Below are 25322 nucleotides of genomic sequence, written 5' to 3' on the forward strand. Positions count from 1 at the left end.
TTCCCTTTCTGCATTATCAATAAATTTGTCAAATAAGATCTCACGCACCAGCAAGTTAATTGTTATCTTCACTCCCTGAAAAGGTAGGATAGCAGTTGCTGTTGTCACATTAAAGAGGCCAAAGGATTCCAGAGACAGCCTTAGCCAGTAGAGATGTGAACTCTTTGTCATGAGGATCAAAGGTGTCAAACATGCCTCAGATTGCGGTAGCAACACTAATGGGGAAATATCTAACAAAATGAATAAAAATATAATAAAACATAGATAACATTAATATATAGTTTTCTAAGTCACCACATACCATCCTTCCATATGGGTTAGTGGTCCTAGTTTCTCTTTAAATTTGATATTACCAATATAGAGAGCTATGACTACTAAACTGTGCATCACTGGATTAGAATACAAGCTCATTAACAAGACATTACAGAGGAAAATGGCAGAAAACCTAAACAGTATCATCTCATAGAGTAGGAAAAAATGATGGAGAAAAATTTTCAGAAAGCTTAGCATGAAACTTAAGTTAGGACATCCCAAGAATATTAGGAAACAAAACTGGAACAAAACAAATACAACAGATTTACAAGCATTTCAAAATTATCTATTCTTGTCATCAAAAGCAAGTAGATCCACTACCTCTGGACCTTCTTGATCTAGTACTATTTGCATTCCCTCAGATCAACATACTTGGTAATTTCCATCACTTTGTAAGCTCCAAGTTTCCTTTTTATTTTTAATGTTTATTTATTTTTAGATTTTGACATTCATTTCCACAAAATTTTGAGTTCCAATTTTTTCTCCCCATCTCTCCCCTCCCCCTACCCCATAACACCTTGTATTCTGATTACCCCTTCCCTCAATGTGCCCTCCCTTCTATCACACCCCACCCTTCCATAATCCCCATCTTCTCTCTTTTCTTGTAGGGCAAGATAGATGTCTATACCCCATTACCTGTATTTCTTATTTCCTAGTTATATGCAATAACAATTCTTAACATTTGTTTCTAATACTTTGAATTCCAACTTCTCTCCCTTCTTCTTCCCACTGAGAAGGCAAGCAATTCAATACAGGCTATATATGTGCCATTTTGCAAAAGACTTCCATAATAGTCATGTTGTGTAAGACCAACTATATTTCCCTCCATCCTACCCTGTCCTCCATTTAGTCTATTCTCACATTTGACCTTGTCCCTTCCCAAAAGTGTTTACTTCTAATTACTCTCTTTTCCCATTTGCCCTCCCTTCTATTATCCTACTTGTCCCCTTCTTTCCAACTTTTCTGTAGTGTAAGATAGATTATCATGCCAAACTGATGAGCATGTTATTCCCTCCTTAAGCCATATGTGAAGAGAGTAAGCTTCACTTTTCCCCTCTCACCTCCTCCCTTTTCTCCTCCATTGAAGATTTTTCTTATCTCTTTTATGAGTGATAATTTGCCCATTCCATTTCTCCCTTCCTCCTCCCAATATATTCTTCTCTCACCCCTTAATTTTATTTTTTATAGATATCACCCCTTCTGATTCAATTCAATCTGTGCTCTCTGTTTATGTGAGTGAGTGTGTGTGTGTGTGTGTGTGTGTGTGTGTGTATAATCCCTCCAACTACCCAAATATTGAGAAAAGTATCAAGAGTTACAAATATTATCTTTCCATGTAGGAATGTAGACAATTCAACTTGAGGAAGTCCTTTGTGATTTCTCTTTACTGTTTACCCTTTCATGCTTCTCTTGATTCTTGTGTTTGAAAGTCAAATTTTCTCTTCAGTTCTTGTCTTTTCATCAAGAATGCTTGAAAGTCCTCTATGTCATTGAATGCCCATTTTTTTCCCCTGAAGTTCTATACTCAGTTTTGCTGGGCAGGTGATTCTTGGTTTTAATCCCAGTTTCTTTGACTTCTGGAATATCCTATTCCAAGTCCTTCAATCCCATAATGTAGAAGCTGCCAGATCCTGTATTATCCTGATTGTATTTCCACAATACTCAAATTGTTTCTTTCTAGTTGCTTGCAATATTTTCTCCTTGACCTGGAAACTCTGAAATTTGGCTATAATATTCCTAGGAGTTTCTCTTTTCGGGTCTTTTTCAGGAGGTGATCAGTAGATTCTTTCATTATTTATTTTGCCCTCTGGTTCTAGAATATCAGGGCAGTTTTCTTTGATAATTTCATGAAAGATGATGTATAGGCTCTTTTTTTGATCATAACTTTCAGGTAGACCAATAATTTTTAAATTGTCTCACCTGGATCTATTTTCCAGGTCACTTGTTTTTTCAATGAGATATTTCACATTATCTTCTATTTTTTCATTCTTTTGGTTTTGTTTTGTAATTTCTTGGTTTATCATATAGTCATTAGCTTCCCTCAGCTCCACACTCATTTTTAAAGAACTATTTTCTTCAGTGAGCTTTTGAACCTCCTTTTCCATTTGGCTGATTCTGCTTTTTAAAGCCTTCTCATTGACTTTTTGGACCTCTTTTTCCAATTGAATTAGCCTATTTTTAAAGGTATTATTTTTGGGGGTCTCTTTTAGCAAGCTGTTGATTTGCTTTTCAAGCTCTTCCATGGCCTGAGCCCATTGCACATTCATTTTGGAGCTACTGGATGTGGAAGCCTTGACTTCCTCTGACAGTACACATTGTTTTTCCTCATCCGAAAGGATGGAAGGAGATACCTGTTCACCAAGAAAGTAACCTTCTATGGTCTTACTTTTTTCCCCTTTTTTGGGCATTTTCCCAGCTAGTTACTTGACTTCTGACTCCTTTGTCAAGAGGAGGGTCCTAGTGCTCCTTCTCCCCCCAGGGCTGTGCTCATGGCTGATATTCAGCTCGGTTCCTCAATTCCCCCAGGGGCTTTAGGCACAGTGCTTCACAAATGGACATTGCACCTGCTGCCACCATTGCTGCCACCGCTGCCACCACTCCCATCACCACCTGGGGTTGATGCTAGGGGGGACCCTGATCACCTCTTGCCAAATTGGGAAAGCCCTCTCAATGACCTTTGAAGCTTTCTTTGGTGCTTGTGGATTGAGGGATCTGAGACCTTTTTCTGCTACTGGGGATTCTTCCCCAGAGGCCTGTTCTGGTCCTGTTCCTCCTGGTGCCAGTGCCAAGTGACCAAGGCTGGGCTCCGCTCCACATCCTGTGTGATGAACTTTTCCTGTCGGCCTTCTAGATTACTTTTGCCTGGAAATCTCTTTCACTCTGTTGTCCTGTGGCTTTGGGTGCTCTAGAATTTGTTGAGAGTCATTTTTTACAGGAATTGTATGTGGGGAAGAGCTAGAGTTATGTGCGTCTTTCTACTTCACCATCTTGGCTCTGCCCCAGCTCCAAGTTTCTTTATGTCCTCTCCAAAACAGAGGCATGCTGGTAAACTAGTGGAGGATCACAACTATGCTAAAAATATATGACATCTTTCAGGGTTCAAAAATCCCAGCTCCACCAAATGTGGGTGATCAACATAGGATTCAGAGTATTTCAATATTGCCAGCTGTACTCAGATTAGGGATGCACACCTCTGTATGTTTCTTTAATTATGAAAATGCTAGATATCTTCCAAAATACATTCATCCATCAGATTCTCCCAAAGATTACTGTTTTCTGGAGAAAAGAGTTGTTTTTTTCAGGTGACTTAAAGATTTCTTAAACTTTTTTTGTGACAAGGAACCTGTAATAGAACTGTCTGATAAAGCCTATGGATCTTTTCTCTAAATAATATTTCTAAGTGCATAAAATAAAATCCATAGGATTGCCAAAGAAACAAATTATTGAATATAGCTATCAAAATATATTTTAAAAATATATTCACAGACCCCAAGTTAAGAATTCCTGTCTTAAACCATCATACTCTAAGAGTTTACAAAAACAAGACATAGAGTTAATTACAACTATGCTTCCTTGGTGGAATAGGGCTTGAAACTCAAAAGTGTTTGACAGCAAAAACATAGTGCTGAGAGGGTGTTTAAAAACACCCTAAAGGGCTTTAAGTACAAGTCCATAAAAAACTGTAATGACAAACTCAAAACCTGATTGAGAAATCAGACTGAGGATTAGTTAGTGAGATTGGAAATGTCATAAAGGGACAAGACAAAATACTGAAGGCCACGTAGAACAAATGATCCAAGCCCAAGTCTCACTTGGTCATTTTTTGGATTCTGATGTCTCAGAGTAGGTGTAAGTAACAATTGTTTCTGTTTTGGCCAGAAACTTTGACAGTCTTCTCTTCCCAGGTTGGTTTTTGGGTTTTTTTGGAGTAGGTAAAAGAATATTCTTTGCCCTATTTCTTACCTAGCTTTAATCACGAATGGGCATTGCCTCAGACAAACAGATACCTGGGAAAGGCCTTAGCTTAAAAAGACCAAAATTTCCCACTGCATCCAGGGACCCTCTCTAGTAGTCCTGATCTATATCTTCCACTGGGCTCCAGAGGAGAAAGTGAGGCTGGTGACTTTTCACAGCTCTGTCTCACTTAAATCCAATTTACTTGCAAATCATAACATCAACTTTCTGATGTCATTGGTCCTCTTACAGAGCCAACAACATCATGAAATTCAAGAAGATTATAGAGACTGTTGTCTATCCCTGAATATAGATACCATATGTCATTTTCTATAAGACAACTATAAAATATTGAAACTATGGCCCCCAAATTTTGAATCATTTTATAGCTCTATTTTACCACAATTGTAATGATCAAGAGATGACTAATAGAAAATGGTAGGCAGACCCTATTCCTCTGGGACTGATCAACATGAAGTCTGAATGGGCAAAATGTCTTCTTCACAAATGGAAAACACATTCAGGGTACTTTCTTGTCAAAATGCCCAGACATTTTAAACTCAACTAATGAAGACCAAAAAAGAATTAGAAATATCTGAATTCTAGAAGGGTCAAAGGCAAATATCCTTTGGGATATTTGGGATTAAGAAATGCTCAAACTGTACAAAAATGTCACTAGAATTTTTTTTATTGTTTGTTTAATAACCAGCTAATTCTAGTTTAGACTAAGATGAATGAAGGTGATATTGTAACATTTTGATGAGATTGACTGTGACTCAACTGAAAAAGATAGACTGCTCTGTATGAAATTTTAGCATTTGGTATCACCTTTAGACAACAAAAGAATAACAATTCCATTGAATTCAACACACATGTAATAAGTACATATTATATACTGGGCATGATGATAGTTCCTAGGGATATATAGACACAACTGGCAAAATCTCTGTGGTTAAGGAGCTTCCATTCTAATGGAGAGGATTCCTTATCTACATAGATAAGTATAAAGCCAGGTATGGTGTGATAGAGACAAAGGAGAAATCCAAATCCAATGATCTAGGAAAATTTGAGGAGGGAGTGGAACACTCACTAGCCTTGTAACCTCTGTCTCAGGTTCCTTAAATTATTCCATTTAGGAATCTATCTGGAAGGGTTATTGTGGGAATCAAATGAGACAATATTTTTAAAAAACACTTAACACAATGTCCAGCACACAGCAGACACTCTCTAAATACTTATTTCCCTTGGTGGACGGATCAACCAATCTGGAGAATAATTTGGTACTATGCCCAAAGGGATATAAAACTATGCATACTCTTTGATCCAGTGATACCACTACAGTGTCTCCCTCTCCCAAACAGATAATAAAAGAGGGAAAAGGATCCATAGGAAATATGGTCTGTAATGTTGTTGAGCTGTGTCCAACTCTTCATAACCCCATTTGAGGTTTCCTTGGCAAAGATACTGGATTTCCTTCTTTAGATCATTTTACATATAAGGAAACTGAGGAAAACAGAGTTAAGTGAATTGCCCAGGGTCACACAGCTAGTAAGCATCTGAGGCTGCATTTGAACTTAAGTCTTTCTAACTCCAGGCCCAGCCATCTATTCACTTCACCACCTATCCTAACTGAAGGAATAGATAATAGTCCCATTTCTCTGGGGCATAGTGAGTAAATAAGACTGGAAAGATAAGGTAGGGAGGAGCCAGATCATGAAAGGTCTTAAAAGGGTTAGCCCCTGATGCAAAAGGGAGCCACTGAAGGTTTTTGAGCAGGAATGACATAGGAAGATATAATATTTGTCCATAAAGAATCTGTGGGGAAAAAAGTAATAATAGTTAGAAATTAATGCTTATAGGTTTTAAATGCTGGTTTGAGGCTTACAAAGTGCTTTACTTATATTAACTTATTTTATCCTCCTAACGACTTTGTGAGCTAAGAGCTATAATGAATCCCATTTTACAGATGAAGAAACTAAGGCACAAAAAGGTGAAGTGTCTAAGGCAGGAGGTCTCCTGATTCCAAGTCCTGTGCTCCATTCGCTCTGCCACTTGACTTCCAAAAGAGCAGTAGTACATATATGTACATGTGCATTATATACAAATATTACACACATGCATACATACATGTATTTGTATATGTGAAATATGTATGTGGTTGCTGTATAATAGAAAGACTCATGGGTCTTAGATAGATATCTGATCTAGGATTTGTCTAACCCTTCTGCAAGGCACACTGCAATTTCCCACTTTGTGTGGGATGGAAGGAAGGTTGTGACTATGTGTTAGCTCCTTCCCTCTCCTTTTTTCCAAGATGTGGATTAGGCTACAATGAAATCTATTCCCCATAACTCAAATATCTATAAATTTAGGGGTACAATAGGTTAAAAATAAAATATACTATCCTAGATTGCTCTCAAGAGAAAGGTAATAGCTTAATATCACCTTCTTAAAAGTCCCTCCAACTAAATGCTGTTCACACAAAAGTCCATCACAAATAGTGAATAAACCCCTTTATTCAACCAAAATAGCAAAGAGAAGCCAGGGAAATTGTACAGATTGGAATAATCCAAAGAATGAGCAACAGCAAAGGAGATATTTGGTTGCAATAAAATATCTCAGCTCAATGAAAAAGAGAGGATGATCTCATTAGGGGAAAATGTGTTTTCATCATTCTCTAGAGTTGCAAAAGCTAGATGTCAAAACACAATGAGGGGTGGAGGCCCATGCTAGCAGCTCTAAGGCACCTGGCAGCCAATTAAAAAACCAATTAAAAGTTTTTATTTCTCTAAGATCCCTTGTCTAGCTAGTATCCACTGATCACTCAGATACATGGCTTCATAGCTTAACATTCTCTCATCTAATCAGGAGGTCACATCCTTTACATATATGGATAGTCACTGGGCTGTTCTCTTATCATTACCCAACCTAACTGGGCAAAAGTATTACATTTAATTCTATCCTTTGGAAATTAATCATTTTATTTTTTGTTATTCAATACTTGAGAAATAATAGGGATTTCCATATAGAAAGAGAACAGAAAAAGAGCCTTGTATATGAAACTGTGTATCTCCATTACAAACAGCTAATGCTGTAAAAAAAAAAAAATTAATTCCACATTGTTCATCTTAAAGCTGTACTACTTGTTTGCACCTCCCTCTGGACCATCTTGTATTTTCTTTGTATCTTTTTGAAAAGCTTCAGTGACCCTCTTTTCTTTCCCTTTTTGGGGGAACATCATTATCATTCACCCCCATCTTTCCCTCCCAGTCCTCCCTCCAAATTAAAAAAAAAAAACCCTTTTCTTATGTCAATAAGCATAGTTAAGCAAAACAAATCCACACACTGTCTTTGTCTGAAAATGTATATCTCATGTCCCTCAGCTCTTTGTCAGGAGGTCTATAGCATAATTGTATCTTAATTGTCAAATCTGATAGTCTTTCTAGTCCTTACCTATCTTGACTTCTCTGCTGTATCTGACCCTAATGACCATACTCCCTTCACTGAGTTTTTATGATATTATTCTGCCTTGGTTCTCCTCCTACATGCCTGACCACTCCTTCCCAGTCTCATTTGCTTACTTATTATCCATAGCATATTCCCTGTGTACCCCAATATTCTATGCTACATGCTCTTTTGTAGGCACATTAAGCTGTTTCTCTTTGGTGACCTAATAAGTCATTACAGGTTTAATTATCATTTCGATGTTGATGACTCAGATCTATATTTATCAGGGATTGCTTGCCATGGAAAATTCATAGGGATAGGCTTGTAGGAGCCATCCAATAGAGGATGTACTAAGTCCCCTTCTCAGATGCAGCTTCTGAGTACACATGTGGCTTAGGGTTGAGCTCAGTCAACAAGTCACAAGTAGCCCTCCCTCTCTGGGTTTCCCATGAGGAAATGGGGGGAGGCTGCCTTTTCCCTCCCCTTGCAGAAGTCATGAACCTCAGGTATATGGCAGCCAATGTATTCGGACTGAGCTCTAGACCTTGAAGCAGCAAGACTTGGGTTCAAGTACTGCTTCAGACCTTTACTAGAAGTGTGACCCTGGGCAAGCCACTTAACATCTCAGTCTCAGTTTGTTGTTGTTCAGTCATTTCAGTCATACCTGACTCTTTGTGACCTTATTTGAGTTTTTTTTTTTAAATTAATTTATGTTTTCAGTTTTCTACAATCACTTCCATATATCTTAGATTTTTTTTCTCCTTCCCTCCCCCTCCTTACTAGCTCCCTCCCCAAGACGGTGTGCAATCTTATATAGGTTCTGCACATGCATTCTTATTAAATACATTTTCACCTTAGTCATGTTGCATAGAAGAATTATAATGAATGGGAGAAACCATAAAACAAAACATAACACAAGAGAAAATGGTCTGCTTCATTCTGTGATCGAATTCCATAGTTCTTTCTCTGTATGTGCAAGGCATTTTGCCTCAAGAGTCTTTTGGGAATATTTTAGGTCCTTGCACTGCTGTGAGGTGCTAAGTCTACCAGAAAAATTCCTTGCACACTGTGGTTATTACTGTGTACAATGTTCTCCTGTCTCACTCATTTCACTCAACATCAGTTCATATAAGTCCTTTCAGGCCTCTCTGAAGTCTTCCTGTTCATCATTTCTTATAGCACAATAGTATTCCATTACATTCATATACCACAACTTGTTCAGCCAATGCCTGACACCATACACAAGAATAAAGTTCAAATGGATATGTAATCTAGGTATAAAGGCTGATACTACAAACAAATTAAGGGAGCAAGGAATAGCATATTTGTCAGATTTATGGAAAATGGAGAAATTTATGACCAAACAAGAGATAGAGAACATTATGAAGTGCAAGAACATTACGAATTTTGATTACATTAAATTGAAAAGTTTTTGCACAACCAAACCCAATTCAACCAAGATTAGGAGGGAAGCAGAAAGCTGGGAAAGAATTTTTGCATCTAGTGTCTGTGATAAAGGCCTCATTTCTAAAATATATAGAGAACTGAGTCAAATGTACAAAAATGCAAGCCATTCCCCAATTGATAAATGATCAAGGGATATGAACAGGCAGTTTTCAGAGGAAGAAATTAAAGATATCTATAGTCATATAAAAATGCTCTAAATCACTACTGATTACAGAGATGCAAATGAAAACAACTCTGAGGTACCACATCACACCTATCAGATTGGCTAACATGACAAAACAGGAAGATGGTAAATGCTGGAGAAGATGTGGGAGAGGAGGAACACTAATTCATTATTAGTGGAGCTGTGAGCTGATCCAACCATTCTGGAGAGCAATTTGGAACTATGCCCAAAGAGCTACAAAATGTGCATACCCTTTGATCCAGCAATGTCACTTCTAGTACCGTATCCCAAAGAGATCATAAAAATGGGAACGAGACCCATATGTACAAAATATTTATTGCAGCTCTCTTTGTGGTGGTCAAGAACTGGAAATCAAGGGGATGCCCATCAATTGGGGAATGGCTGAACAAGTTGTAGTATATGGATGTAATGAATATCATTTGAGTTTTTCTTGACAAGATACTGAAGTGGTTTGCCATTTCCTTCTCCAGTTAATTTTATAGATGAGAAAACTGAGGTAAGCAAGGTTAAGTGACTTGTCTAGGGTCACAGCTAATAAATGTCTGAGAACAGATCTGGAATCAGGGAAATGACTTTCTGACTACAGGTGTAGCACTCTATTCACTGTGCCACCTAACTGCCCTCCGTATCAGGTTATTTTATCTATAAAATGTGGATAATAATAGCACCTATCTCATAGGGTTATTAGGTTCAACTGAGATAATATTTGTAAAAGGTTTCAAAAACTTTAAAGCTCTATGTAAATGTTAGCTATTGTTATTTTAATAATAATAGCAATATTAAAATCTAAGCTTGGGTCTTGGGACCTTATCAGCCTCTCCTACTCTGTGTCTCTTCTCTGAGTACAGGTGACTAAGCAGTGATCCAAGATGGTCATTTCCATTGTTGGAAGCAAGTTCATGAGATCAAAAGGCTGCGAGTTTCTGGGTCCCCAGCTGATGCCAGCTGCATTGAAAGATGTACCCTCTACACCCACCACAATGCAACATAAAGGGAAAATGACCACTGGCCCAAGGACAAGGTTAGTTGTTGGCCAGACTTGTCAGAAAACACCTGTTACACTGAAGAAATTATTCAGAGTGGAGAGACAAAGTGAAGAGGAAATGTTATTTAGCAGGTTCACAAAATGTTTCTTGTTTTGATATTTTAAGTATCAACCTCCCACAATAGTATAATAATAGTTTTAAGTTATTGCTTTTATGTTTTGTTAGTTTTTTTTGTAAGTACTTTTTCTTTTGAGTGTAAGAAATAAATACCTGTCCTAAACCTGGTTTCATTATACATTGGGCACCTTTCTACTCCCTATTTTGTATGTGTCAGAGGAGTAGCGGGGAACTCTTATGCCTAAGGCCCAAACTATTTTTAGTAAATTTAGCTGGTGCTCTAAGCTGGAGGCATAAAGAGCCAGAGGGAGAAAAGAGCTAACTTTTCTGTTTAGAGACCAAGATTCCCTAAGAATGGATTAAAATCCAGGCCTTATGTGAATGAGTCTAGAGCTGAGAGGGATCCCCAGCAGAGAGAAAAAGAGGTCGAGAGGTGGAGATCTTTTGGGTCTCCAGTTGATGCTAGTTGCATTCTAGGAATATCTAGAATACTAAACCTATTCTATGCCCCAGCCCTTATGGGCCCAGCAGAAAGGGTCTTCTTATACACATACACACACACACACATACATACATATATTATATACATATATGTAGTGTGTATATATGCATGCATGTATGTGTATATGTATATGTATATCCAGCAACAGTATCCTTTCTAAAGTTACTCTCAGACATTTCAAATTATTTGCACCATAGACAACTCAGACACAACATGTCCAAACCAGAATATCACTATCTTTTTCCCTAAACCCGTACTATTAATGAATGTCTCAATTTCTGTTGAGGATGCTCCTATTTTTCTAGTCTCCCATGTGTGCAACTTCCATATACTCCTCAGCTCTTCAGTTTTCCTCACCCTACATGTCTAGTCATCAAATATTGTCATTTCTACCTTCACAATCTCTCATATCCAGCTCTTTCTCTTTCTTCCCGCAGTCACTACCCTCACCTTCAGGCCCTCACCACCTCTTGCCTAGATTATTGCAACAGCCTCCTAATTACCCTCCCTGCCTCAAGAACCCTCTCCCATCTGGGCCATCCTAATACTGCTGCCACAGAGATTTTTTTTCTTAAGCACAGATCTAATCATGTCACCTTACTACTCAATCAACTACAGTGACTCGTCATTGCCTTTTGGATATAATATAAATTTCTCACTTTGAGTTTTAAAGTCCTATGCTATATGGCCCCAGTCTATCTATCTAGACTCACTGGATGTTCCTCCTCCTCCCACACTCTGCAATCCAGTCAAACTGGCCTCTGTTACTCACCTGAGACATTCCACCTTCAGATTCTGTGCCCTTGCAGCAGCCAAAGAATCTTCTCTCTTCCAGTTTTACGCATTTCCTCCTCTTTTTCCACTTTAAGATGCTACTCAAGCACCATCTTCTACACTAAGCTTTTCAAGATCTTCTCAACTACTAGTGTGCTCCCTATCAGTCCTGAAGTATTTTGTTGATTTTCTATATATTTACATACACATATGTCCTTCTCAATAAAATGTAAGTCACCAGAAAGTTGGAATTATTTTCATTTTTCATCTTGTATCTTCAGTGTCAAGGATGGTATTAGGACATAGTAGGCACTTAACAAGTGCTTATTGGATAATTGCCTGGTTGATTTAATTAATGTAAACTGCTAATTTGAATAAATTAAACTTTAAAGTTTTTTTGTTTCAGAATGACTTCATGTGACTTGTATACAATCTAAAACAGACAACTGCAAAACTTTCCCTTCACTTTTCAATGTATGATCCTAGTCCCACTGTGTTGAGGTGAGATTATATTTAATGGAGCCACCATATTGCAATACACATTATATCACCTCATTGCATTAGAGCCTGTGCAAACCAGGTATTTTGCAAACCTTTGGCATCCACCTTTGATTTAGTGTAAGGGGACAAAACAGACTCTCCTTGTCTCAGAGGACAGAAAAGGGCAGCTTAACTTGTCAACTTGTGAGAATTAATGATAGAATGTCTTGCCTGCATAGATTAAGCCTCCAATTTTCAGGTGAAAAAAATAGCAGAAATTAAATTAAACTGCAATTCATTCTGAGCAAAACAAAAAGGAGATAACAAAGTTCATGGAATTCGGTGTAATAATCTGATAAATTCATTTACATGTGTCCTAACAATTTCACAACACGCCTTTTCTCTGTGCTATATGTAACCTTTGTAATGTACTTAGATAATTTCTGTAATCTACTCAGAAAAAGATATGAGACATTTCGAGAGAGGTGATAAAGAAGAGAGGTGATAGAATCATGTAGACTTAAGCAGGCAGAGAAAATTAATGATTTTAATCTGCTACAAACAATAGTCTAAATATTAAAAAAAGATTTTGTATTTTGTAATAGGTAGGTCTACAACAGATCTCAGTTCTGAGAAGTGATGCAAGAGGTGATCTGTTAAGGTACTTCTTTCAACTAAAAGAACACAGAATCTTAGAGTAAGGAAAGGACTTAGATTTCAGCTACTCCAATTATCCCATTATATAGACAGAGAATTTAAGTTTAATAGAGGTAAAGTAACTTGTAGAAGATCATGAAACTAGTGAATAACCCTGGACAAGTCCCTAACTTAAAAATTTTTTGATAGCTTTTTAATTTTAATATTATCTTCATTTCAGACTACATTCCTTTCCTTCTCCTACCATGCCTTGTAACATAGTATAAAAAAGAGAAATTCAGCAAAACAAAACAATAAGAATCATGAGTAGATGACAAGTGGCAGTGTTTAAGGAGCCAGAGGAGTTCAAATCTCCTGCAAAAACCCTACCAAGCTTCAAAAAGGCAACTAAGGTGGTGCAGTGGATAGAGCACTGAACCTAGAATTAGCAAGACCTGAGTTCAAATCCAATTTCTGACACTATCTGTGTAACTTCGGTCAAGTCACAACTTCCATTTGCCTCAGTTTCCTCAATTGTAAAATGGGGACTATAATAGCACTAGATTATTGTGAGGATCAAATGAAAGAATATTTATAAAACTCCTGACGTAGTACCTGGCACATAGTAAACACTTAACAAATATTTCCTCCCTCCCTCCCTCACTCGCTTCCTTCCTTCCTTCCTTCCTTCCAGAAAAAGAAACCCAAAGAGAGTGATCTATAAACTCCTCATGAATCAGCAGTCCAAAACTGCACAAAAAGACCCACCGGGATTTTGCAGAATCCCTTAACAGAGACAACCCAGGAAGACAGCTCAGCATGAAGAGCCCAGTCCCATAGGCAGAGGAGCTCTAAGGACAGTGACAATAAAAAGGCCCCAACTCGTAGTAGGCAGCAGAAAGGTCTAGCCCCTTGGGCAGCCCTGGAACTTCACTGACGAATTTTTGATCAGGTTTCTCTCTCCTTCTCTCTCTCTCTCTTTCTCTCTCTCCCTTCTTTCCTTCCTTCTTTTTTCCCCCCAGAGATTATAGGGAGATATGTTTGGGAGAAAAAAATAAATGCTTAGTAATTTTAAATTACATCTATTTTTTAAAGCCCCACGTATATTCATATAAGTTCCGTACAATATCAAGATCAATCAACTAATAATATATGCTACTTAATAATAGCTTATATGTAGTATTTTATGGTTACAAAGTGCTTTTCCCCCAACAACTCCCTATGAAAACAATGCAATCCAATTAATTTACTAAGCACTTATTAATATCTCCTATATGCCAGGCACTGTTCTAGGTTCTAGAGATACAAAGACAAAAAAGGAATAGTCTCTGCCCTCAAGAAACATCTAGTCCTTTTTCTTGTTTGTCTTTTTTCAGAGAGGACCCATGTGATGAAGAAGGTGATGTTCTGACTTGCTGGAATTGGATTTGTGAGGCAAACTCTGCATTGTACAGATAAGGAAACTGAGGTCCAGAAAACTGAAAAGCCTTGCCCAGCTTCTCAAGTGTCAGAACCAGGATTTGACTCAAATTCTTTGACTCCAAATCCAGTGCTCTTTAGTATAGTCCCTTTCAAAAAAAGGTCTTTTTTAAACAAACAAGTATTTATTGCTACTACCACCATCACCACCACCATCTTCTTGGCAAACATCAACAAACATGAATGTTGTCACCTACAACGGAAAAGAGAGTATTGTATATTAAATCACAGGGCAGCTAAGTTGTGCAGTGGATAGAGTGTCTGGCTTAAGGCCAGGAAGATGAGTTTTCCTGAGTTCAAATCTGAACGGACATTTACTAGCTCTGTGACCCCGGGTAAATCACTTAACTCTGTTTGTCTCAGTTTCCTCATCTGTAAAATGAACTGGAAAAGAAAATGGCAAAGCACTCTAGTCTCTTTGTCAAGAAAACTTCAAATGGAGTTACAGAGTCAGACATGATTAAAACAACTAAGCACCAACATCAAATCATGAATCTCTAATTCATTAGTGGTTTTTTTTTTTTTAGCATGTAACAAATTCAAAATGTCAGATCCAAAAGTATATACTTACCTGTGTTTCCCCTTGAATGTTCTCTTTGGTCTATTTTAAAATATTTCCTTGATGCTCTTTGCTTTTTGTTGGCATCACTATCACCAGCCCCACTTTGTCCACTCTATTATCTCTAAAAGTTCTTTCTTGTAACAATCCATAGTCAAGCAAAACAACGTTTTGGTTATGTTAAAAAATTTTTGTCTTATTCTGCACCTCTAGTCTATCACTCTTCTCCAGAGATCAGAAGAATTATTCACCAGCAGTCTTCTGAAGTCATGACTGTTCATTTCATTAATCAAAGTTCACAAGTTTTTTAAAGTTGTTTTTCTTTACAATGCTGTATGTTCTCTTGATTGTGTACTTCAATCTAGATCAGTTAATATAAGTCCTTTCAGGTTTCTCAGACACTATCCTCTTCACTGTTTCCTATAGCACAATAATATTCCATTATTTTCATGTACTATAATTTACTTAGTCATTTCCAAATTTATGAGCAGCTTGATTGGTATAGAGAAGATTGTAGAGTCAGAGATTCAGTGTTCAGATTCAGACACCCCCCAGCATAATATTTACTACCTTTAAGACACTGGACAAATCACTTAGCCTCCCTGGACCTCAGTTTTCTCATCTATAAAACAAAGGGTGAACTAGATAGCCTCTGATGTCCCTTCCTTCTCTATGATGTATGAACCTTTGATTTTTAGTTTCTGATTCTTTGCTAAAATAAAAGGTGTAACTATAAATATTTTTGTACATGAGTCTTTTATCTCTTCATTTTCTTTATTTGGGATACATGCCCTCCTCTAGGACAAATGGTGTGCAGAGTTTAATGACTTTGTGGGCATAGTTTCAAATTGTTTTCCAGAATAGTTGAATCAATTCACAGGTCCATCAAAAGGGCATTAGCATGCTTGTCCAGTTTCCCTGAAAAAAATTGTCATTTTCCATTTTTTTCATCTTTGCCAATTCTGATGGGTATTAGGTAGAATCTCAGAGTTTTTCTGAAATTTGGATTTCACTTGTTATTAATGATTTGGACCACGTTTTTTAAAATATGGTTGTTGATAGCCTACATTTCTTCTTTTGAGAATTGTCCATTCACATTCTTTGATCATTTATCCATTGGGAAACAGCTCTTGCTCTTATATATTTACATCAATTCTCAATATATTTTGGATATTTGACCTTTGTCAAAAAAAACTGCTGCAACATTTTTCAAGCTTATTTTCATTCTGATGATAGTTACGTTAATTTTTTTGTGCAATATCTTTTTAATTTTATGTAATCAAACTTGCATCTTTTATCTCCTGTGATCTCCTTCTTCTTTCCCTTGTTTAGTCAAGTATTCTTTCCCAGTTCATAGTTGTAAAAGAAATCTCCTTCTGTAATCCTCTACTTTGTTGATGATATGAATCTTAATGTCTAAGTTACATATTCATTTGGATCTTATATTATGTGAGATGTTGGTCTAAACTTAATATCTGCCAGACAAGAGAAAGGCCTTCCTAAGGGATGGCACTCAAACTGAGTCTTAAAGGGATCTAGGGATTCCAAAAAGCAGATATGAGAAAGTGAAGCATTTTTGGCATGGGAAACAGCTTATGTAATGTCACAGAGATGGAAGATATAATGTTTTATATAGGGAACAGTATCAACACACATATGAAGAAATGGCCCAGATCACTCTAATTTGGCTAGAATGTAGACTGTGTGAGGCAGATTACTGTGAAAGATTATAATGGAAGCAGACTGTAAAGAGATTTAAATGGCAAACAGAGGTATTTATATTTTACTCTAGCATGAATGAATGAATGAATGAATGAATGAAAAATATTTATTGAATATTATGCTAAGTACTGTGAATACAAAAGGAAAGGTAAGACAGTCCTTGTCCTCAAGAAGTTCAAGTTCTAACAGGGGAGGCAATTCATATAGGAGGTTTTAGCTGCAAGTCAGATAGATAAATCCCATGGTCTCTAGGTACAGCAACAAAACAGATGGTAATTCCTTTTCCTTAATGTTACTTCTAATGATAAAATCAAATCAGTTTCTGAGGATAAACCATTTTTATAGTACCAAGGACTTTGGTGGCAAGAACTTTCTTTTCTGGGTCTCCAACAAATAAAACCTGCAGGAGCAATTTCCAGGCTGCGTCTGTAATCTAAATACAACGATGACCAAGAGAGTAAGGAAAGAGGACAGATGATAGAAGTGAGTGCTAGGCAGACACTAGTTGTGGATATGGAATTGAAAGGCAACTGACTGAATAAGAGGAGACAAATTAGAGTTAAGAGTGCAAGATAATTTCATAGGTGTGAACCTGAGGGAGAGAAACGATGGTGATGCTCTCGATAAAAATAAGGAGCTTAATATAAGGAGTGGGCAGTGATAATTGCTACAAGCACTATTTTCCCCATTTTACAATCAATGAAACTGATAGTCTAGCTAACTCAACTCTCATCATGAAGGTCAAATCCAAAGTGTCAATTACAAATCCAACACATTTCCTTACACTGTCTTGACTCAACAATACCTTTCAGTGATAAAATCAAGCATAAAACAAATTCTATTAAATACACTAAATGTATACTTCATACATACATGAATGAATGGGTGGAAGCATTTATTAAGCACTTCCTATGATAATAACTGCTGGGGATACAAGAACAAAATATAGTCCTTGCCCATAAGGGCTTTACATTCTAATTGGAGAAGACATCTCATATGACCTTGGGCAAGTCACTTAACTCTTTCAGTTTCCTCATCCATAAAATGAGCTGGAGAAGAAAATGGCAAACCACTCCTGTATCTTTGCCAAGAAAACTCCAAAAAAGTCACAGAGTCAGACATGACTGGAAAATGACCGAACAACAACAACAACAACAAATCAAAATGAATATTTTCTGATCAGTAGAGTCAAGGTTATAACACTAATTGCTTAAGTACAAAGTCTACAGAACATTTCAGTCCTGTCCTATTGCCCCAATTCATGTAATTCCTTCAGTGGGTACTTATTAACTAGCAGAATGCCATAGAATTTGAGTGTTTTATGGGGAGTGGTGATATGTATGGGATTGATATGCTCTAGTAGTTTTTTGTTCCTGTGATTGGGAATGTCTAATTTGCCCTTTTCATCTTATGGATTATGAAAAGTGGGTGAAAAAAGCTGGAGTCTAAGAATTCTGAAATTATGCTAAGAAGGTGACTAAAGTGTGTATACGCTTTGACTCAACACTGCTAACCATTACCCTAAGGAGGTAAAAGACAGAAAGACAAACCTCCATATATTTAAAGAAGCACTTTTTGTAACAGTAAAAAGCTGGAAGAAAATAAATGTCCATTGATTGAGGAAAAAAAATTGCTTTATATGAATATAATGAAATATTACTACAACTGTAAAAAAAAGTATCAACTGTGAAGAATTCAGAGAAATGACTTGGAAATCAGAAGACCAGGGTTCACATTTCAACTCTGATGCTTCTTTCCTATATGACCTTAGCAAATCCCTGAAACACAAAATTTCTCATAAAGGTGTGGCCCCTGAAGTCCCTTTCAACTCCAAATCTATTATCCATGACTTGTATGAGCAACGCCAACTGAGGGAAGCAGAACAAAAAGAAAAACATTGACTATAATAGTGTAAATAATAAAAAAAAAAAAAGAGGGAAACTAAATGCTGTGTGAGAAGTTATAGCCATGACCAAGCTTAGCCCTGAAGAAGAGAGGAGGAAATTTACCTTCCTTTCTTCTTTGCAGAGGCAGGGAATTATGGATATGAAACATTGCGTGCTTTGCCAGGCTTAGAAGATAGGTTGTTTAGTTCTTTTTTACTTTATTATATTTTTCAATTAACCATTTAGTTTCTCCCCCTCCCAGTTTCTCCACCCTAAAAAAAAATGAAAACAAAACCCTTCAAAAGATATGAATAGTCAAAGAAAACAAATTCTCACATTGGCCATGACCAAAAACAGATGTCTCATTCTGAATGTTGAGTCTATCTCTTCTCTGTTAGAAGACGGGTAACATTCTATTTTTTTTCTCTCTGATGAGAGTTCCACACAATAGTATTCATATATAGATATACATAGATAGTTGTTGAGTAATATTCAATTGTGTCTGACTCTGTGACCCTACTTGAGGTTTTCTTGGCAAAACTATTGTAGTGGTTTTCCATTTTATTCTCCAGCTCATTTTATAAGCAAATAGGGTTAAGTGACTTGCCCAGGGTCACATATCTACTAAGAGTGGCCAGATTTGAATTCAGGAAAATTTGTTTTCATTACTGTAGGTCTGGCAGGTACATGTATATACATGTGTAGTATGCGTGCATGTATATATGCACCCGTGTATATGCATACATACATATACACACATACACAAATACTATATATATTATAAGTTGTTCAATGGTTCCAATTTATGGGCACCCTCTCAGATTCTTTGCTACCTCAAAAAGACCTACATATAATTTTGTACACTCTTAGGGTTTACTTTCTTAAGACTAATTCTTCCCTTAATCTATACTTTCTCTAATTCCTCCTCCCTCTTCTCCCCTTTCTCTCCTGTTACTCTGTTGAGTGAAATTGATTTCTGTACCCAACTCTGTGTGTGTGTGTGTGTGTGTATTCCTCCTTCATTGGACTAGTTCATATGAGAGTAATGTTCAAGTAGCAGCCACTCCTCCCAACCTTATTCTCCTTATTTGTAGAGTTGTCTACTTGTTTATGTCTACTTGATCATATGAGATAATTTTCCCCAATGTTTCTTTTCTTTCCCTACAAGTATATTCCTCTTCCCTTCTCTTTCCATTTTTTTATTAAAGATCATCAAGACGTAACAGAACCTTCCCAAACAGTTTTAATTGAACCTTCTCTAACAACCTTGATAACAGGGTTCACAGGAGACAGATACATTATCTCCTTATATTTGAAAATAAGTAGTTTGTTCTTGTTTAGTACATCATTGTCCATTCATGTTTATCCTTTTATGATTTTCTTCACTCCTGTGTTTGTACTTCAAAGTTTCTTCGCAGTCTTTCCATCAGGAAAGCTTGGAAGTTCTTTATTTCACTAAAGGGTTCAGTTTAGTTTTGCTTGGCAAGTTTTTCTTGGTTATAAGTCCATATCCTTTCCTTTCTGACATATCATATTTTACAACTTTATACTGGTGGCATCTAAATCATGTTTGATCCGGATTGTGGCTCCAAAATACTAGAATTCTTTCTGGCTTCTAGCAATGTTTTTTCTTCAACTTGGAAGTTCTAGATTTAGATTATGACATGCATTTTGAGAGTTGTCATTTTGAGGTTTGTTTCAGGAGGCAACTGGTAGATTCTTTCTGTTTTCACTTTGTCCTCTGATTCTATGAGATCTGGGGAGTTTTCTTTTGAGATTTCTTGAAATACAATGCTTAGGCTTTGTTTTTAGTCATCACTTTCAACAGTCCAATGGCTCATATTTTTTTCTCCTCAATCTGTTTTCCAGATCAGTTATTTTTGCTATGAGAAAGCTTACATTTTCTTCTATTTTTTTCAACCTTTTAATTTTTGGGGGCGGGGAGGGGTTGTACAGCCAAAGTGGTGGGGAAAAGGCAGGGACTTGTCTGAGCTCTCTCCCAGGTTCCTTCAAATATCTTTAAACAATGCCCTACACAAATCCTGGAGTGGCAGAACCCATAAAAGGATGGAGTGAAATAAATAAACACTTAAAAAAAAGAAAAAAGAAATTACTAAAACTTGTGTTATCCTGATTGTGGCTCCATGATACTTGAATTGTTTCTTTCTGGCTGCTTGCAATATTTTCTCCTTGACCTGGGAGATCTAGAATTTGGCTATAATATTCCTGGGAGTTTTCATTTTCAGATCTCTGTCAGGAGGTGATAGGTAGATTCTTTCAATTTCTATTTTATCCTCCAGTTCCAGAATATCAATGTCATTTTTCCTTGATAATTTCTTGATAGATGATGTCTAGGCTCTTTTTAAAATTTATTTTTAGTTTCCAACATTCATTTCTACAAAGTTTTGAGCTTCCAAATTTTCTCTCCATCTCTCCCTCCCCCCTACCCCATAACGTCTTGCATTCTGATTACCCCTTCCCTCAATATGCCCTCCCTTCTATCATACCCCTCCCTTCCCTTATCCCCATCTTCTCTCTTTTCTTATAGGGAAGATAGATTTCTATACCCCATTACCTGTATATCTTATTTCCTAGTGGTAAGTAAAAGCAATTCTCAACATTCGTTCCTAATACTTTGAATTCCAACTTGTGGTCCTTCCTCCCTCCCCACCTATCCCCACTGAGAAGGCAAGCAATTCAATATAGGCTATATATGTGTAGTTTTGCAAAAGACTTCCATAATACTCATGTTGTGTAAGACTAACGATATTTCCCTACATCCTATCCTGACCCCATTTATTCTAATCTCTCTTTTGACCTTGTCCCTCCCCAAAAGTGTTTACTTCTAATTACTCCCTTCTCCCATTTGCCCTCCCTTCTATCATCCCCCTCACCTCACTTGTCCCCTTCTCCCCTACTTTCCCGTAGTCTAATATAGATTTTCATACCAAATTGAGTTAGCATGCTATTCTCTCCTCAAGCCAAATGTGATGAGAGTAAGCTTCACTTTTTCCCTCTTACCTCCTTCCTTTTTTCCTTCATTGAAAAAGCTTTATCTTTCCTCTTTTATGAGTGATAATTTGTCCCTTTTCCATTTCTCCCTTTCTCCTCCCAATATATTTCTCTCTTACCCCTTAATTTTATTATTTTTAGGTATCATCACTTCTTATTCAACTCATCCTGTGCTCTCTGTCTATGTGTTTGTGTGTGTGCACATGCTTGTGTGTGTATAATCCCTCCAACTACCAAATACTGAGAAAAGCCTCAAGAGTTACAAATATTATCTTTCCATGTAGGAATGTAAACAGTTCAACTTTAGAAAGTCCTTTATGATTTCTCCTTCCTATTTATGGGGGAAACAGGACGGAGGGAAATACAGTTAGCAATCATAACTGTGGAAAAAATTTTGAAACAAGTTTCTCTGATAAAGGCCTCATCTCTCAAGTGTATGAAAGAAATGAGTCTAATTTATAAGGAAAAGAGTCATCTCCAATTGACAAATGACAAAAAAACTAACAATTTTCAGATGAAATAATCAAAGCTATTTATAGTCGTATAAAAAAATGATCTAAATCACTATTGATTGGAGAAATGCAAATTAAAGTAATACTGAGGTACAACCTCACACCTATTAGATTGTCTAATAAGAAAGAAAAGGAGAATGATAAATGTTGGAGGGGATATGGAAAAATTGAGACACTAATGCACTATTGGTAGAGTTGTGAACTGATTCAACCATTATGTAGAGCAATTTGGAACTATGTCCAGATATTTATAGAGGCTCTTTTCTGGTGGCAAAGAGTTGGAGACTGAGGGAATGCCCCTCAATTGAGGAATGGCTGAACAATTTGTATGATATGGTTGTGATAGAATACTACTGTGATATAATAAATGATTAGCTAGATGCTCTCAGAGAAACCTAGAAAGACTTGAATGAACTGATGTGGAGGGAGATGAGTTGAAGCAGGAGAACATTGTGCACAGTAATAGCAATATTGTATGATGATCAATTGTGAATGACTTAGCTATTCTCAGTGATACAATGATCCAAGACAACTCAGAAGGACTTATGATGAAAAACACTATCCATCTACAGAGAAAGAGCTGATGGAGTATGAGTACAGGTTGAAGCATACATGTTTACTTTCTTTACTTTTCTTTGCTTTTCATTTTAGACTGTGTTTTCTTTACAACATATGCCTAACATGGAAATAAATTTTACGTGACTACTCATGAATAGCCTATATCAAATTACTTGCCTTTCAATGAGTGGGGTGGGAAAGGAGGGAGAGAATTTGGAACTCAATTCTAAGAACAAATGTTGAAAATTGCTTTTACATGTAATTGTGAAAAAATAAAATATTAAATTAAAAAAAATTTGTTTTAATTTTTCTTGTTGCCTCATGGAGTCATGGGTTTCTATTTGAATAGTCTATTCTAATTTTCAGGCAGTATGTTGCTTGGGCAAAGTTTTTTTTACCTTTTGTGCCAAGGTGTTAATTCCTTTCCAATTCTTTATACAATAGATAACATTTCTTTTCCAAATTTTTCCTCAAGCACTTTTATTCCATTAAAAAACATCTCTTGCTTCATCTCTTCCAGAAAATGTATTTTCCTTTGAGGCTTTGCTTGTAGGTATTTTAGATTAATTCTCTTCCTATATGTTTGTGTTTTGAAGGTACCTGTTACCTGTTAGTTTATTACGATGGAGTTCTTTTTGTTTGCCCATTCGTCCAGTTTACTTTCTGGATGTTAGAGTTGGGATCTGCCACATTTTTGAATAGGTCTGGGATGGTCTTATTGCTACTTTTTGGGGGTTTGAGTGTTGTGTTATTCTAGGATCTCACCTAGAAGCTTTTGGGCAAAGTCTTGTTACTGCTTCCATAGTCCAAGCTCTGCAAGTTCTCCATCTAAGTTTGGGTCTATGTAAGAGTAGACTGCTACTGGACTCTGCTCCTATTTGCCATCTGGAAAGTTCTCTTGGTTTAGATTGTAGGTTCCCCTGTGGCAGGAAAGACCAAGATATAAACTCAGAAGATAACAACAACCAAAAACAGCTATAAGCAAAATCTCAAAGAAAAGTGCTACTTGGACCCAGCCCAAGAAGAATTCCTGGAAGACTTACAGAAAGAGATAAAAGTGGTAGAGGAAAAATTGAGAAAAGAAATGAGAATACTACAAGAAAACTATTAAAGGAGAATTAATATCTTGGTAAAAGAGGCATTAAAAATACTTTAGAAAATAATACCTTGAAAAATCTAATTGGTCTAATGTTAAAAAAAAAAAAGGCATAAAAATTAATTGAAGAAAAAAACTCTTTAAAAACCAGAATTGGTCAATGGGAAAAGAGCTACAAAAGCTTATTCAAGAAAATAATTCCTTAAAAATTAGAATTAAGTAAATGGAAACTAATGACTCTATCAGCCATCAAGAAACAATAGAACTAAATTGAAAGAATGACAAAAATAGAAAAAAAAATGTGAAATATTTCATCAGAAAAACAAATGATCTGAAAAATAGATACAAGAGGGATCATGTAAGAATTATTGAACTATTTGAAAATCATGATGAAAACAAACCTTAGACATTATATTTAAAGAAATTATAAAGAAAAACTGTTCTGATATCTTGGATCCAGAGAGTAAAATAGAAATTGAAAGAATCCACCGATCACCTTCTGAAAGAGATAGCAAAATGAAAACTCCCAGAAGTATCATAACCAAATTACAGAATTCCAAGGTCAAGAAGAAAATACTGCAAAAAGCCAGAAAGAAACAATTCAAATTTCATGCAGCCAGTCAGGATCACAGATTATACTAGATTTAGCAACTTCCATATTAAAGGAGCATAGTGTTTGGGATATGATATTCTGGAAGTCAAAGGAACTAGGATTACAACTAAGAATCACCTACCCAGCAAAACTAAATATAATCCTTCAGGGGCAAAAAGTGGATATTAATGAAATAGAGGACTTTTGGGAATTCCTGATGAAAACACCAGAGCTGAATAGAAAATCTGACATTTAAACACAAGATTCAAGTGAAGCAGAAAAATGTGAACATAAAAGAATAATCATAAGAGACTCAATAAAACTAAACTGTTTATGCTCCCATATGGGAAGATGATGCTTGTAATTGCTAAGAATTTTATAATTATAATAGCAGTTTGAAGGTGTCTACATAGACAGAGGACGTGAGTGTGAGTAGATTATGTTGGGATGATCTCAAAATAAAATGAAGCGGTGAGAAAGATCGATGCACTAGGAGAAGGGAAAGGGAGAGGTAGAATGGGAAAAATTTTCTCACATAAAAGAGGCGCACAAGAAAGAGTTTTTATAGTGGAAGGGGAAATGGGGTTGAGGTAGTGGACAATGCTGGAACCTCTCTCATTCGATTTGTTTCAAAGAGGAAAGAATATATATACACACTTGGTTATATTTGACTCAGTAGGGAAGCAAAGGGAATTTATGCTTGAAAACCGCAAAGGGGAGTTTCAAAGAGGGGTTAGGGTAAAGAATGGACAGTCTTTCCCAGGAATAGGTGGGCCACAGAAGCAGGATGTTTTTCAGGAACAATTGAGCACAAGACTGGTTTAGGACAGTTTGGGGTGCACAGCTGAGCAAGTTCAGCTAGTGAATACCAGCAAAGGCACTTGGGAGTGAGCAAGATTTTGGCTTACTGCAGGTTTCTGATTGGCTGCTTTTGGCAAACAGGCTTACTCTGAGTCCAGTGCACCTGCCTGATAAAGTAACTCACAGAAAATAGACTTATTAATCTCAGGGACACTTTCACAGTAAAAAATATATTTATAGTAACTC

The 25322-nt window shown here is 36.6% G+C and overlaps 1 long non-coding RNA gene across 1 annotated transcript in view; it reads right to left on the reverse strand.

Moving 5' to 3' along the window:
• LOC140501423 (uncharacterized) overlaps positions 1-25322 on the reverse strand; it is a 36477-nt gene that overhangs the window by 1126 nt on the left and 10029 nt on the right. Inside the window, exon 2 of the long non-coding RNA XR_011966176.1 lies at positions 49-230. This is a non-coding gene — a long non-coding RNA (uncharacterized lncRNA). The remainder of the gene's footprint in view (positions 1-48; positions 231-25322) is intronic.

This window comes from Notamacropus eugenii, chromosome 4 (assembly GCF_028372415.1).
Source record: "Notamacropus eugenii isolate mMacEug1 chromosome 4, mMacEug1.pri_v2, whole genome shotgun sequence".
In the NCBI taxonomy this organism is placed as follows: domain Eukaryota; kingdom Metazoa; phylum Chordata; class Mammalia; order Diprotodontia; family Macropodidae; genus Notamacropus; species Notamacropus eugenii.